Below are 8,834 nucleotides of genomic sequence, written 5' to 3'. Positions count from 1 at the left end.
AGATTTTCAAAGAGCTGAATGTATTCCACTTAAAAATTGATCTCTGATGCTAATGCCAGGTCCAGTCTAATGTTTTGATTTACTTTATTGAGGTGGCCTCGGAGGTGATCATAGTTGCTAAGGCCCTTACTGGTCCGCTTGTCCATTTTTTTTTTCTTTTGATTTTACTGGCCCATGAAAATCCAAACTTCTGAGGAGAGAAGCATCCCAGGGCATGTTTTTGGCCTTTTCTTCTGTGATGATTCCACCTGTATCTTATTGCAAACTCCGAGCCCCTAACATTCATTTCATTTAGTCATTCAATGGACATCAAATAAGCTCCCTCTGCATGTTGTATACAAACTTGGTCGAGATGGAATGTTTCCTTGCAGATGATAAAAGATTTTGAACGTTTCAGAAATGAACAAGATGGGGCGCCTGGGTGGCTCAGTCGTTAAGCATCTGCCTTCGGCTCAGGTCATGATCCCAGGGTCCTGGGATCGAGCCCACATCAGGCTCCCTGCTCCGCGGGAGGCCGGCTTCTCCGACTCTCCCACTCCCCCTGCTTGTGTTCCTTCTCTCGCTGTCTCTCTCTCTCTGTCAGATAAATAAATAAAATCTAAAAAAAAAAAAAAGAAACAACATGAAACAAAAGATTAAGTGGCTATTCTATTTATCCTTGACACGCTTACCGTGACACACTCAGCCACAGGTTAACCACTAACATTTCACCAGCCAACTACAACCAAGAAACTTCCTCTTTGATCATGAAGCCTAGTTATTTTTTCTTAGCAACATTATTATTTAAAAAATGAATCCAAACCCTCCGCAGTCAGTTTGAAGGGACCACAGCTGCTCTCTAGATGTGCCACTCCGCTTACCTCACCAGTGAATACGTGTGGTAGAGACTTCCAGAGCCTTTCTGGGCTTGTCTGGGACGGCAGCACGACCTAGCCCATCCGGACTCATACGGGGACCTACTAGTTTACCCTTCTTTCCCTTGGAGGGCTGAGTAGGGCTGACCCACCATCTGGATGAAGAAAACTGTTGCTTCTCAAATGCGATTTGAAGGTCTCTCACCCCAAAGCACTTCTCTCTTTGTCTAAGTTTCCACCTATAGTGATTTGACATTTTTTTAAATTACGTATTGCCTCCCGCTTTAGTCCTCTTTTTTTAAAAAAGATTTTATTTATTTATTTGAGATGGAGAGAGCAAGCAAGAGAGAGCATGGGGGGTGGGTAGGCAGAGGCAGAGGGAGAAGCAGATTCCCCCCTGAACAGGGAGCCCGATGCGGGGCTCGATCCCGAGACAAGACACTGAGTTCATGACCTGAGCTGAAGGCAGACGCTTAACCAACTGAACCCCCTAAGCGCCCCCGCTTTAGTCCTCTTTTGAGCCGAAAAGCCTCCTAAGGCTTTGTAGTGCCTGCCCTATGCGCCACCCCCCCATCGCCTTCCACCCCGTATGAACTCGACCTTCTTTCTCTGTGTGCTGCTCAATGCCAAGTGTGGGCCAGGTGGCAGGATGATGGGGAGCCCAGGCTTTGATCTAGATGCCTCTGGGGTTGAGCCTTGGCCATGCAACCTCGGGCCTCTCCAAGCTCCCCTTCCCTCCGTTGTGATGTGAGATAATTATAGTCCCTTCCTCTTAGGGCTGCAGTAAAAAATAAGTGATATAATTTGTGTAAATCACTTACTATGGTGCCCGCCACATAGTCATAATTCAGTTGTGATTATTATCATTATTATATGTATTAGTCTGTTAGAATTGCTGTAACAGAGCACCACCAATTGGGTGGCTTAAAACAACAGAAATGGACTGTCTCACAGCGCTGGAGGCCAGAAGTCTGGAAGGAAGGGATGGAGGGGGATGATTCCTTCTGAAGACTGCAAGGGAGAATCTGTTCTCTAGCAGATTCTAGCAGCTGCTGTTAAGCTGCCAGTCTTTGGTGGCCCAGCTACATCACTCCTGCCCCTGCCTTGCCGTCACATGGCCCTTTCCTTCCATGTCTCTGTTGTCCCGTGTCTGGCTTCTTAGAGGGCACAGTCATATTGGATTATGGGCCCACCCTACTTAGTAAGACTTCATCTTAATTTAATTATATCTGCAAGGACGCTATTTTTAAAAATATTTTATTTTGAATAAATTTTATTTACTTATTTGAGAGAGAGAGAGCGCGCGCGCGCGAGAGAGAGAGAGAGAGAGAGAGAGAGAGAGAGAGCGAGCTTTGCCGGGGGCGGGGGGGGGCGCGCAGAGGGAGAGGGAGAAGCAGACTCTCCGCTGAGCAGGGAGCCCGACATGGGGCTCTATCCCAGGACCCTGGGATCATGACCTGAGCCGAAGGCAGACGCTTAACCGACTGAGCCAGGTGCCTCCAAGGACACTATTTTTAAATGAGGTCACATTCTGAGGTATGGGGTGTTAGGACTTCAATGTGTCCTTTTTAGGGGAACACAATTCAACCTATGACATGGGGGTGGGTATAGGATTTTGCCTGTTGCTATCATTACTATTGTCATCATTATCTACTGCTGGCTCACTTGGCACCGTGCACAGGGCAGAGTGTCACCAAGTGCCGGCTGCCTGGCAGTTTCTTAAAGAAATCTCCGCCCAGCCCTCTGTTGGTGGCTCCCCTCCACTGTCTGGGGCTCCCCTGGACCAGAGCAAGTTCTCTCCTTCTCTCCACCACTTCCACCGCGTGAGCGCCCCTTCTGCTCCCCTCTCCCCACTGCCTCCAGTGAGTTTCCACCCTCTGCCTACAACATCGGAGTTTCCACCTTCTGCCTCGAACATCACTTCCAGGGTGGGGGGGCACACCTAAGGAGCCAACAGCAGCCTGAGCTCACACACTTGCAGTGTGCCTGTAAGACAAACAGACCAGCTCTGGGACCCTCCCCACGAAGTCCTCCTGACACGCAGCCACTCTCCATCCCACTAACCCGCACCGTGCCCAGGTGGTCCTGGCTACCTGGAGCTGATAGCCAGTGGCCCGGCATAACTCCCTTTTGCAATCCCTGGCCTTTCTCGGGGTGGGATGCCAATCTTCCTCCCCTTCCTATGATTTCCCATTTTAAATGCAGGAGGGAAATTTCACTAATTAAAGAAAGCCTGTGGTCTACCCTGTTGTCAACAGATGAAGTAATCACTCACGAGGCGCCTGGCTGGCTCGGTCGGTTGAGTATCTGCCTTCGGCTCAGGTCATGATCCCGGAGTCCTGGGATCGAGTCCCGCATCCAGGTCCCTGCTCAGCGGGGAGTCTGCTTCTCCCTCTGGCCCTCCCCTCACTTGTGCTCTCTCTCTCTCTCTCAAATAAGTAGGTAAAGTCTTAAAAAAAAAAAAAAAGAAAGAATCACTCAGTACTGTATTTTTGCCAAATCCAGATTTTTAGATGTGGGACTGGGTTTGCTGAAAGCGGGAGTGCACCTTGGCATGGCCCTGAGGTTAAAGGCTTGGGTGTGACTGTCAGTGTGAGAGGAAGCAATGACAGACATATTCGGGCCATTGATTTCTGACTTCTGTCAGGGTGTGTGGATCAGGATCTTTTACTACCTGAGATTCAGCCTCTTCCCTCCCTGGAAGGCGGCTCCAGTGGCCCATGACACCAGGGATGGCTCTGTTGCATCCCTATCAGCCCCTCCTGGAGTCTGCACACAGGAAGGAGTGCAGCTCCTGGATCTGGAACCCCATCTTTCATCTGGAACCCCACATCAGGGGCTGCCAACCCCGGGAGTTGAATTGCCGAGCCCGGAAGAACCTTTCTGACTACATTTATGACCCTGGTTTAAAGTGGGGGTGGGGTGGGGAACGGAAAGGCAAGTTCTTTGCCTCTTGTTTTAGAGTTGCCAGATTTAGCAAATAAAAATACATAAGACATCCAGTTAAATTAGACTATCAGATAACATCAAATAATTTTTTTTGTCACCCTCACCATTTTAAAGTATATGGTTCAGTAGTGTTAAGTATTCACATGACAACAAATAGTTGTTGTTTTTTTTTTAAAGATTTTATTTATTTGACACAGCAAGAGAGGGAACACAGCAGGGGGAGTGGGAGAGGGAGAAGCAGGCTCCCCGCTGAGCAGGGAGCCCGATGTGGGGCTCGATCCCAGGACCCTGGGACCATGACCTGAGCCGAAGGCTGACGCTTAATGACTGAGCCACCCAGGCACCCCAACAAATAGTTTTTTAATGTAAGTATATCCCACTCAATATTTGGGACATACTTATACTAAAAAAATAATTCGGTGTTTATCTGAAATTCAAACTTAACTGGGCGTCCTGTACTTTATCTGGCAACTCTGCCCCATTTGCCCTGGCTTTTTCATTTGTTTGTATTTCTGGTTCCTTGTCTCTATGAAGAGAAAGTATCCCCAGGGATTCGAGGCTGCCCTGCTCCCTGAGCTCCTAGAGAGGCTGGCAGCCTAGAACACATATACTGACACCTTATTTTGAGTCGTCAAGATCCTGAACAAAGTCATGAGGCAGGAACAATGTATCTTTGGCACTTCCCACTTTTCTGCAGCATCCACTTGTCACCCTGCCCCTCCCTGGGCAGCCCCCTTCCAGGTCACTAACTCATTGCAGTCAAGCACTAACTGATAAGGGTAGGGTGTTAGCTGCCCATATGGTTAAAATGTGACCTCCTCTCAGCCACGCTTCCTCCCCACCCCCACCACAATGGACTCAAATGATCAAGAAAGAAGGATGGTGACCAGACAGAGTGGCTGCTCTGTGGTTGCTTGTGCGGAGTGAGCCTGCCCAGTCCGTGGGGCTGTGGAGCCCAAGATGCCCATGACTGCTCACCTCTGCCAAGACTCCTTTCCTTACAGATCTTCTGAGAGGAAGGAGTTATTTGCAGGAAACTCTGCAAGGACTCCTCACTTACTGGCAAATTCAAATCGCCCTTGGTGTTCTATCCTAGAGTCCTAGAGTGGAGATAGGAGAAGAAAAGAAAACCCCAAATGAGAAATCTTTAGAGAATGAGTAGCTCTAGTCTGACTTCGTGCAAACCACTTATGGCCCCGAGGCACAGAGACAGACACAAGAAAAGGTTTCTCTTCCTCGCTGTGCCAGGCGTCCTGGTTAGCTTTGGAAATACCTGCCCAACTTGTGTGGTTCCAGTGTACTCAGATAGATACACATCAAGGCGGTGATGGATAGTGTGTGAGACACAATTAAAACACACACAGTGACCCACATATACAACCAGTTCTTCCTTTCAGGACTTTTCTTGCAACCAGTTACAGTAGTAATAAAATAAGCCACGTACACATCTCAATAGGTTTCTAATAGCCATTCAGTTAAAAAACGGAGCACTGCCACGCCCCGGGCCATGTGAGAGAAGCTGAGGTATAAAGACATCCAAGACACACCCCCTCATGGAGCCGCTTACGGGCAAAAGGTGAAGATTGACAACCAGCACCACCAATCACAGCATAGAGCGGTTGGGGCTGTGATAGAGGTGAGCCCAGGCTGTGTAGGAACACAGGGGACACTGATCACCCAACTCAGGCTTGAGGAGATTGGGAGAGGTAGGCAAAGAAGGCTTCCTGAAGGAGGCAATTCCTGGCAAGGTCGGAAAGAGCAAGCGGCAAGTTAAATAAAAGCATCCCTTCTTTGGCAGAGAGGGCTCTGAAATAATAGCCAACCCAAATCAAGGTTAACATCAGGCAGTAGAGACCCGGCCTGCCCGTGTCTCCCACTCAGCTCTATCAACGACACTATTCCGGCCCAGGAGTTTCTTTTGAGTGTCCCTCTAGTGAATCCTACCAGCCATGAATAGAGAAGTGGAATCCTCTTTCTTAAGCTTTCTATTTATTCATTTCAGCCAAGCAGTTAATTAATTTTGGGAGAATCCCAGAGTGATTCTAGCACTTCCATCCAAACTTCAGTTAATGAAAAGCTTTACTGAGGTTGTTCTCCAGAGCGTTCAGATTTATTCTTTCTTGTTTTAATACTGAATAGGCTGCCTTTGGGGCCAGCAGCTTAGGGGCCTGCTCAGTTGTTTGCTGGTTTCCATTTTCTGCAGCGCAGCTGTAACTAGGGATTTTGACCACCAGCTGGGCTTTCAACACCACTTTCAACACCACCAAGCTCACGAGCTTGGTCATAAAGGCTATTCTTGGCTCAAGGAGGCCTTGTCCCACCCCTGCCTCTCTAAGCCATTTCTTCCAACAGCCATGTCAACATTCATCCTGTTCACCCACTCAACTCACACATGGAGAACATTACAACCGAACTAAAATATCTGAAATGGAATCAATGATAAGATTCTTGGAAGAGGTTTATGTAATAAAACCTCAAGAGTGAAGCCACCAAGGGTCAATGTCGGGGAGGAGATGTGAACCCAGGGCCATCTCGGTCCAACAAAGAGCAGATGGAGAGCAATTACTACATGTGGGCCCTGAGGATCCCTTTTGGATGAGGGGACTGCAGGCATTGTACTACCCCAAACCACACCAGATATAGTTAGCCTGAGAAGATTTGCTTGAGGGATACAATAACTAGATATCTCAAAACTTAAGGAGGGTGATTAGGAATAGCTTGAAGTGGGCAGAGACTATCTTTAGACTGAGTATATCTGCTGCGGCCCGTGGCATTACAGTATCAGTAGCCCTCAAAGGTTCAAGTGTGGCGGGCTTACCCCCTCTCTCTTCTCTCTCTCTTCTTCATCTCTTCCCTCTCCCTCCCTCCTCTCTCTTTACTTCCCTCCATCACTTACCATAGTATCCCTCCCCCCACTCCGACTCCTCCTCCTAATGGGGCACACTTGACTATGGCACTCGCTGGGCTTAGATGTGATTGAACGTGCCTTTACCATCTCAGCCACATCCTTATCTATTTCACTAAGAAGACAAGGCCCAGACTCAGAACCATAACACGGATTAATAAGGCCAAATTCAAACCTAGAGGCTCAAAGAGATCTTAGGAAAGAGAGCTTGGGGGCGCCTGGCTGGCTCAGTTGGTTGAGCGACTGCCTTCGGCTCAGGTCGTGGTCCTGGAGTCCCGGGATCGAGTCCCGCATCGGGCTCCCCGCTCAGCGGGGAGTCTGCTTCTCCCTCTGACCCTCTCCCCTCTCGTGCTCTCTCTCTCTATCTCATTCTCTCTCTCAAATAAATAAATAAAATCTTTAAAAAAAGAGAAAGAGCTTGTGAAGGTCACATGGGCTGGAATAACTTATCAGATCAAATAGCAGTGGTACTTTTCTAAAGAGGAAGCAAACAAAATTTATATCACTACAAGGATAGGAGTCCCACCAGATGGAAAGGTGAATTATTGGCACTAGTTTGTGTCTTCCGTTCTGAAAAACAAATCTTCACACAATCCAATGTTCCTTTAAGTGACCTTTGTGGTTCTTTCTTTCCTATGATGATCAAACTTCCCAACCAGGTGTTAGGGATGCCACTGTTTCCATTTTCCTACCATTACTCTCTCCTCCTCCTAAAACCTGATGAAGAAACAGCCTCAGGAGTCACTCACTTTTGAACCCTATGTTCACATCTAGTCCTCATCTCTCTCTCTTTTTCTCTCTCCTTGACCATAAACTTCTTTTTGAAGCTATTTCTTCTCTTGGTTTCTGTGTCAAAACCATTTCCCGGAAATGCCTGGGGGACTCAGTTGGTTAAGCGTCTGCCTTTGGCTCAGGCCATGATCCCAGGGTCCTGGGATTGAGCCCCGCATCGGGCTCCCTGCTCAGCAGAGAGGCTGCCTCTCCCTCTGCCTGCCGTTCCCCCTGCTTGTGCTCACTCTCTCTCTCAATCTCTGGCAAATAAATAAATAAAAATCTTTAAAAAAACATTCTTTGGTTCTTCTGCTACCTCCCTGGCGTGTCACCTGTACACAAACAGACACACATTTAGTCAACATGGTCAATTGGACTGACAGAGAAATATTCATTCTCTTGTTTCAAGTATAGACAAATACTGAACTGTTACAAGCTTCAGTACTTATCCAATACATATCCAATACATTGAAGCTTTCAGAAACAAACTGAGGTCTTAAAGCCCAACAGTCAGCAGGAGCTGCAACATAAGTAGCTAAGAGGGATAACAGGATTGAAATTAGGCCTTAGCCACTGGAAGCTGAGGTTTCGACTCTTGCATGGAAAGGAGGGTGCAAGCCATTAAGTGCAATGTGCAAGGGGGAATCGGAACTGAGGTACCTGAATAAAATGAAGATTCAACAATGGCTGCCCACAGAAAACAGACCAGAAAAACTCCACCTGCCAGGGCAGTGGAAGGAAATTTGCTAGCCGTCGGGCCTGTGGATAGAAAAGAAATCATTCACAAAATCTAGAACCCAGACCAGGGCCAAGTAGGCTATAATGTGGGAGTGCAAACCAAAAGAGTAACATGGAAAAATAAGTCAATCAGAGAAAGACATGTATCACATGACCTCACTGATATGAGGAATTCTTAATCTCAGGAAACAAACTGAGTGTTACTGGAGTGGTTGGGGGTGGGAGGGATGGGATGGCTGGGTGATAGACATTGGGGAGGGTATGTGCTACGGTGAGCGCTGTGAATTGTGCAAGACTGTTGAATCACAGATCTGTACTTCTGAAACCAATAACGCAACATATTTTAAGAAAAAAGGAAAAGAAGAAGATAACAGGAGAGGAAGAAAAGGGGAGTATGTCAGAGGGGGAGACGAACCATGAGAGATGATGGACTCTGAAAAACTGAGGGTTCTAGAGGGTAGGGGGGTGGGGGGATGGGTTAGCCTGGTGATGGGTATTGAGGAGGGCACGTTTTGCATGGTGCACTGGGTGTTATGAACAAACAATGAATCATGGAACACTGCATCAAAAACTAATGATGTAATATATGGTGATTAACATAACAATAAAAAAATTTT

At 47.6% G+C, this 8,834-nt stretch overlaps 1 long non-coding RNA gene across 1 annotated transcript; it reads right to left on the bottom strand.

Moving 5' to 3' along the window:
- Positions 1 to 549: 549 nt before the first annotated feature.
- Positions 550 to 5,890, bottom strand: LOC141372659 (uncharacterized). Its single transcript, XR_012378049.1, has 3 exons — positions 5,748 to 5,890; positions 4,782 to 4,903; positions 550 to 598 (listed from the first exon to the last, which is right to left on the bottom strand). It is a non-coding gene; the product is annotated as an uncharacterized lncRNA (long non-coding RNA).
- Positions 5,891 to 8,834: the final 2,944 nt, after the last annotated feature.

This window comes from Callorhinus ursinus, unplaced genomic scaffold (genome assembly GCF_003265705.2).
Source record: "Callorhinus ursinus isolate GAN/ISIS: 27379988/994484 unplaced genomic scaffold, GSC_fseal_2.0 scaffold4, whole genome shotgun sequence".
Classification (NCBI taxonomy): domain Eukaryota; kingdom Metazoa; phylum Chordata; class Mammalia; order Carnivora; family Otariidae; genus Callorhinus; species Callorhinus ursinus.
The sequence above is the reverse complement of the archived record's forward strand: the minus strand, read 5'-3'. Positions and strand labels throughout refer to the sequence as shown.